At 42.0% G+C, this 7,779-nt stretch overlaps 1 long non-coding RNA gene across 1 annotated transcript; it reads right to left on the reverse strand.

Moving 5' to 3' along the window:
* Nucleotides 1-347: 347 nt before the first annotated feature.
* On the reverse strand, nt 348-4,633 carry LOC132659490 (uncharacterized). The gene is made up of 4 exons (XR_009600009.1): nt 4,368-4,633; nt 2,742-2,835; nt 1,964-2,105; nt 348-767 (listed from the first exon to the last, which is right to left on the reverse strand). It is a non-coding gene; the product is annotated as an uncharacterized LOC132659490 (long non-coding RNA).
* Nucleotides 4,634-7,779: the final 3,146 nt, after the last annotated feature.

Genomic DNA, 7,779 nt, shown 5'->3' on the forward strand with positions numbered 1-7,779 from the left:
AGGAAATGAACCAGGGTCTCCTGCATTGCAGGTGGTTTCTTTACCAACTGAGCAATCAGGGAAGCCCACAAAATACACAATGGACTTGTAAATGTAAATGTGTAATGCCGGGGTCCAGCCCTGGTGGATCCAGGGAATTCAAAGAGGGGACAGAGTCAGTGTCCTAGGAAAGAACTTATTTAATTACAGCTATAAAGAGAGATTAGAAAAGGATAGTGTAGTAGGAAAATTAGTGGAGAAAAGGGGCTGAATAACTTGGTTTATGTGGAAAACCAATAAAACTCCAAGACAAGGAGTTTGCACCATCTACGTAGGCCACCGGCACCCGCTTGAATAGTGGAGGGTGCCCCACCTTGGGCTCCCTCCCGCATGGGTCTTAGAAGCCAGGGCAAGTAAGTACACATGGCGAGCCTCCACACTCCAGATGGGAATTCAACCAGAAAAGAAGAGAAGGAGAAAAGACCACATGGGGGAAACCAGGCTTTCCAGGAACTGGTCCGCTTCTTTATTTTTTCAGGTCCGCTTATATACTTTTTGTTATACATAGGGATGAATACAGAGTCACACGGGGTCAGCAGACCTGACCCTTATCAAAATCAGGTGCTTTATGCAGATGTATATAGATGTCTTAAGGGATTTACATCATCTTCTGGCCAAGAGAACTAACATTTTATGGCCTTTCCTTTCTGAATATGGTCAGTCAACCAGAAAGCTTATTCTTCCAGGGGTGAGTTTTCTTAAACCAGGCACCAGATAAAGTTGCATTCCTATAGGGTGAAGGTGCAGTGGGTTACAATTAAGAAAGGAATTTAGTTAGCCTAAAGTTTAACATGATTAATATCAAAGGTTAATACCTATTTCTCCATTATGCTAGTTATATTCATTTATGTGTGTAAGGGCAGGGAATATGGAGACTTGGCAGCAAATATTGGCCCAACAAATGAAAACCCTTCACCACTAATACTATACTAATAATTTTCTAACTTTTCAAAAGAGTCTGTAGTTAGAAAGTTTAAAGGATCTCGTGCCTCTCACGGTTGGGAGGCTGTGAACAATCACATGTGGCTGGACGAAACTGTCAGGAAAGATACAGAAATTTCAGAGGAGTTTGTAAGTTGAAGCACTCTTGGAGCTGTAAGTTAACTCCTTCTCTGAGAGAGGTGGTGGGGGACAGCACCCCCACACCCCCCGCCCCGTAAAGTCAGAGGTGTAGGTGAGAGCATGAAGCAGTAAAGCAGGCAGACTCTGGTTTTGGGGGTAGATGCTCGGGAATAGGGGGTCTCCTGAGGCTCGATCCCGCCTTTGCATATGCTGAGCCTCCTTCCTCATGACCTTTGCCATGGGCGGAGTTCCTCACACTGGCTCCGGCAGTGTAATACAACTCAGAATACTCTAAATGTGCTAACCGGTTAACTGTAGTCTAAAGGAAGCATTAAAATAACCATAAAGAAAAGTTTTTTGTTAGTGGATATACAATATAAAGAGAGGCAAATTCTGACATCAAAAACAGAAAGTGTAAGGGGGTAAAAAGGTATAGCTTTTTTATGTGATTGAAATTAATTTATCAGACTGTTGTGTCTGTAAGATGTTATATGTGAGCCTCATGGCAACAAAAATGTAAAAACCTATAGTAGAGTCACAAAAAGTAAAAAGAAAGAAGTCAGAGCACACCATTATCCAAAGTTATTAGCTCCCAGTTCTAACTGTTGTGCAGAACAGTTGTGTTGTCCTGGTCTCTACAGCATCCTTCAGGATCAGCCCCAGAGGACTCTCCTTTCACAAAGTGAAAGACGAACTAGTCTGCTTTTTGTTTTTTTAAACAAAAGAACTCTTTCTGCAGCTAATCTCCTTCCTTATGTCATACAGACAGTGCAGCTGTACTTTTTAATTGCAAACTTTCTACCTGTGATGTCGCTGTGAGGTTTTAATTGAAAAACTGCCAAATGATAAATCATATAAATACCTTGTCTCCTCCGTCCTCCATTGGGTCTGATTAAGACTTAATAAGAGGCCACATGTTAGTATGTTGTGGTTTGTCTTGTGTATCCTCAGAGATAGAGATTTGCAGCGTTTGTTGTGACATGTCTGTTGGTGATAAGCTCCCTCTGTTTGAAAATAAAAATTTGCCCTGTTAATTGCTGAAAACATTTGCCTTTAAAACAAAAAATGTCAGTTAGCTAAGTGATGTCCTCAAAAACAGTTCTCTATATTTAAGATAATTTCTCTTGAAAATCTAGTGGGGTCTAATTCAGTCATTCAATAAATATTATCTCAGCATCTGTTAAGTTATAGAGAGTGGAAATACAGAACTTATACTCAGGTACAGGCCTCACTCCAATCCTGGGCCTTGGCAGGGCCTCAGCAGATACTTGCAGCCTGCAGGAGCCTTGGGCAGCATGCCCAGATGGGGAAGGAGTCAATGATAAGGAAAAGAGAATCTGTTCACAGACTTTGAGATGTTAAAGGAGGAACACATCTTGCTATATTTCCAGTGTTCTTAGGCTGATATGCAGGCTAGACTCAGCTGCATCAAAGCTCCACGTGCAATAGAGCATCAGGTCATAGAGCTCAAGTCTGAGCAACCACCCAGCCTTTGAACTCTGAGTGCCATCCCAGTAGCACTAATCTTGAGTGTAAGTGGTTTAAGAATGACCACCTGCAGGAACTCAATAGCTCTGGAGTTCATAATTACATCAATTCTGAGCAGAGGTGGATTAATCATGAAGGTAATGAAGCCTCACCTTCACAAACTGTCCTTGCACTAACTCCTTCCATGTTCCGAGGCAGGATCTAGGGCTGTGCTCACAAGGATATAGGTTTTGAATGTGCCATTTTCTTGAGTTGAGGAAAAGAAAATCAGCAAAATTATTTCTTACTCAAATGTGAAGAATTCTTTCTGTGGAAAATTCTTCAAAGATGGGAATACCAGACCACCTTACCTGCCTCCTGAGAAATCTGTATGCAGGTCAAGAAGCAACAGTTAAAACCAGACATGGAACAAAGGACTGGTTCCAAATTGGGAAAGGAGTACGTCAAGGCTGTTTATTGTCACCCTGCTTATTTAATTTATATGCAGAATACATCATGTGAAATGCTGGGTTGGATGAACCACAAGCTGCAATCAAGATTGCTGGGAGAAATATCAATAGCCTTAGATATCAATAACCTCTGCCACCAGCCTTGTGGCAGGAAGTGAAGAGGAACTAAAGAGCTTCTTGATGAAAGTGAAAGAGGAGAGTGAAAAAGCGGGCTTTAAACTCAACATTCAAAAAATGAAGATCACCACATCTGGTCACATCACTACATGGCAAATAGATGGAGAAACAATGGAAACAGTGGGAGACTTTATTTTGGGGGCTCCAAAATCACTGTAGATGGTGACTTCAGCCATGAAATTAAAAGACTCTTGCTTCTTGGAAGAAAAGTTATGATCAACCTAGACAGCATATTAAAAAGCAGAGACATTACTTTGCCAACAAAGGTTCATCTAGTCAAAGCTATGTTTTTTCCAGTAGCCATGTATGGATGTGAGAGCAGGACCATAAAGAAAGTTTAGCACTGAAAAATTGATGCTTTTCAACTGTGGTGTTGGAGAAGAATCTTGAGAATCACTTGGACTGCAAGCAGATCCAACCAGTCAATCCTGAAGGAAATCAGTCCTGAGTATTCTTTGGAAGGACTGATGCTGAAGCTGAAACTCCAATACCTTAGCCACCTGATGCAAAGAACTGGCTCACTGGAAAAGACCCTGACGCTGGGAAAGATTGAAGGCAGGAGGAGAAGGGGACGACAGAGGATGAGCTGTTTGGATTGCATCACTGAGTCAATGGCCATGAGTCGAGCAAGCTCCAGGAGTTGGTGATACAGGGAAGCCTGGCGTGCTGCAGTCCACGGGGTCACAAAAAGTCGGACACTACTGATCAACTAAACTGAACTGAAAGGGGAAGAAGTTAATTATATACATGGAGCAGTAAATGCACAATCAGATTTCTTCAGGAAATCAAAAAGAAACAGGGGACTTAGAAAGCACATGCTACCCTCTCATTAGCACAGGATTGGTGGAAGGTGAAAATAAGATCAGAGATGATGGACTGACCAACTCAGAGGAAATGAGAGCTGTTTAAGGATGAAGGTCAAAATGCTGAGACAAATTTGGGAAACTGAGCCTGACTGTCAGCACAGAGTGATGTAAAGGGAACAGGAGATGCACCAGGGGCAGGTGCTCTTATACAGGACTTAGATCTAGTTGTTGGTCAGTCAGAAATGGTGACTGAGAAACAACCAAGCCCAACAGAGGAAGCAAGGTGGGGTCAGAGGGAGCAGTTTGGGATGAAGACACAGAAGGAAGAGGAGATCCAGGAAAGTACCTGCTTCATGTGACAGATTCTGTCTTCTTTTCAAGTCTTCTTTCTCCTTTGTATCCATCAGAAGAGACTGCTCTGCTGCTGGAAAAAGTGACCCCCAAATCTCACACATACACACACACACACACACACACACACATGCACACATACACACACTCATATACAGACACACACACACTCATCACAACCTACAGTTGTTAGTGGTCAGTGAGACTCTTCCATGTGCACCCTCTGGAACATACAGCTTCTGGGGCAGAAAAGAGAGAGACAAGAGAATCACACTTGGGCTTTTCATGCCTCTACTCAGAGGTGACCGAGGTGACACCACCCACGTTTCATTTCCCAGAATGAGTCACTGAGGACTGGAAATACAGCTGTTTGATGAGCATCACCGTCTATCCTCATCCTTCAGGGGAACTCTTGAGAGCAGTGCTGTCAGTTTTTTCTCACCTTGGAGAAGCTTCTGAGGTACAGCTTTGTGCAGAGACTGAATGTGATCCTACCCTCCCCGAGTGGGACTTGAAGGCATTTCCTATTTTCATCCTTTGGCTTGTGTGTCTCTGACTCCTTACTCCACCTCAGTCTGTGCCAAGTGGGATTAGTCAGATTTGTATCTCCCCTGCCCCCACCTCCCTTCTCCACTCAGTATCACTAACTGCAGGGTGATTTTCAGCATTTGCCCATGAATTCACTTCTTTCATTAGCCAATATTTGTTAAGCTCTTTCTATGTGCCTTTACTTGACCTTAAGGAGGCACTGAAGAATAAGACATAATACTTGCTCTCCAGAAGCCTGCACTTTGGACACCATATAGTATATACAAGAAAGTTTATATAGATTAAATAGAGGCAGCAGTAAGTTTGAGCTGGAGGAATTAGAAAGAATTCTCAGAGGTGAAAACTCTATGCATTTAAAAACAAGAGAAGATTTATCAATTTTCTTTTTGTAGTAGGCTTAAAAATGTGTCTTCTAGAATTCAAATATACATAAATGTAATATTCTCTATTATTATAACTGATTTCATCTTGTGCCCTAGCAAGGTGTGTTTGTGTGGATTGAAAGTTCCATAACATTAACAAAGACTCTCCCATTTAAAATTTATCCCTCAACTTAGCTTGGGTTCATTGTAATAATTGTCTTGTCATTTCTAGTTCAAGCTCCGTGCTGAGACTGGTTTTTCTCTATTTAAAGAGGTATCTTCTTTTCTCTCCTCCCACAGATGGTGTCTGGGTGGGAGGGCTTCTTTGTTTCCAGCAACAGTGGGAAGGGTCCTTGGTTTGCTTGCTCTCCACTTAGAATCTGATTGTCTTTGATTTAGTAGCTTTGATCATTTCTGGTCTCCAGGTATCTGATGCTGCACTATGGAGGAATGAATGAGGCCAATCCAGAGTTATACTCTTTGTTTGATATTGCTGGTTATAGACCATAAAGGGCTGAACAGAGATGATGGGCTGGACATCACCAGCTCATGACTTTGTTCCTTCTTTTATGCCGTTGTGATGAAGCAGTCTTTGGTAAAGGAGGCTTTACGAACCCTGGTCCATCCATCCATGCAAGGAACATGGATGGTGACGCAGATCTCCAATGCTTTGGTATAACAACTCAATGAATTATTTCCTTTTGAACTGTGTACCACTATTTTAATTTTAATATATTTTGTGTTTTAGTCACTCTGTCTGATTAGTCCTGAGGAAATGTTCCTCAAGTAAGCAGGTTTAATTATTAACTTTCCTGGCAAAGAGATTACTGAACCTCTGAAACCTCTATTTTCTTGTGGTGATTTGGGAATAATAATGCTACAGACTGTATTACTTTATCATAAGACCAGGTAAACAGTCTAAGTTAAAGAAAAGGATTCTTCCTGCTCTTTGCTTCTGCACTTCTAATTCAATATGGAAGCAGTTAAAATAAAATTTTTAGAAAAAATTTTCTTCCTGTTACAGTTATGTGTGGTTTGAATTGAAAATGTGCTAAATGATAAATACATAAACATCCTGACCACTTGGCTATATCTGATTAAGACAAGAACAGGAGGCTTCATGGCCTTCACCTGTCAGGGTGCTGTGGTTTATCTTCTTTATCTTCAGATATACAAAGACACTTGCAGCTTTTTTATACGTGTTTAGAACTGGCTCTCTCAGCACTGCTCTTGGAGTGGGGCTAGCCTTGTTTCTGGTATTGCAACTTACTGCATTCATTGCAGCAAAGTGTTGAAGTGAACCAAACGTAGCTTATACCATTTAATCATATTGAAATATCATTACAAAAATTGACACAACTTGCATTGTGCTCTTAAGTCCTCACAACAAGTTAAATTATTTCTCAAAAGATTTCTTTTGATTGAAATGATTTATTTAAAATACCTGGCTGACATTCATTCATTCAGGTATACAAGAGACATCATTTAGGATTTTTTATTAGCAGGCTTTGGGGATAAGGAGGTGAATTAGACACAAAACTTTTACCAAGTCCATTTATAAAGTGAAATTAGCAAGTAAACAACTTAATTCATGAGGTTCACAGTTGGTAGGGTCAAAGTTCATGAGCAGTAGAATGGGGGACAGAGAGAAGGAGTGATGTGTGGAAGACTCACAACTCTGGCCCCAATCGCCATCACAGCACGTCAAACTCTGGGAGAGTTTTGACAGCTCCAGTCAAGGCTCCAGATAACAGAATTTAATTCCTGTTCTAGAGTTCTGTGAGTCCTGGGATGGGATGGGGAGAGGGGCCCTAATATTGCTTCTCTATCACTACTATGTACCACTAATAACTAAAGGTTATATCTCTTACTGATGCCAGCTCCTTTAATTCTAACCAAAACTCTGTCATCTAGGCACAAACATAACTCTCCTCTTACAGACTAAGCCAGTACACAGAGAGCGTAAGGACCCTGTACAAGGTCACACATGTGGTGTGTGGCTGAGCTCTGGGTCACGACAGGGCAGACTGGCTCCTAAGTCTGTTCTCCTGACCCCTGCACTGCACTCTCTCAAGTTTATTGTGGACAAAGTTGGTTGGTGTCCTCCCTAAAGCTTTCCTCCTTCAAATCTTGTATGAGATTGGACACTGAGATTATCTTATGTGTCAGAGAAGACATACCTTCATCAGAGGGTGAGTTGGTTCATGTTGACTCTGCACTCCCAGCTCTGGGGTAGTGGGTGCTGGGGACCCTATACTAGCCCTGAGTTAGCCCCTCCTTTCCAGCCCACCCCTCCCTATTATAGAGTCTGGAGCCCCTAACAGTGTCTTATCTGTGAGATCTCAATCCCGAGGTAAGACCGTATGTACCTGGTTCACTAAATGCATCCCTGTGTCATCCTGTGGGAGGGGTGAGTGGACCCCAGGAAGCATGTCCTGTGTTCTAAGTGTCTGCCTCATGGATTCTGGTGATGCTGTGGAGTCCATAACTGGGTAA

This window comes from Ovis aries, chromosome 3, assembly GCF_016772045.2.
Source record: "Ovis aries strain OAR_USU_Benz2616 breed Rambouillet chromosome 3, ARS-UI_Ramb_v3.0, whole genome shotgun sequence".
Taxonomy (NCBI): domain Eukaryota; kingdom Metazoa; phylum Chordata; class Mammalia; order Artiodactyla; family Bovidae; genus Ovis; species Ovis aries.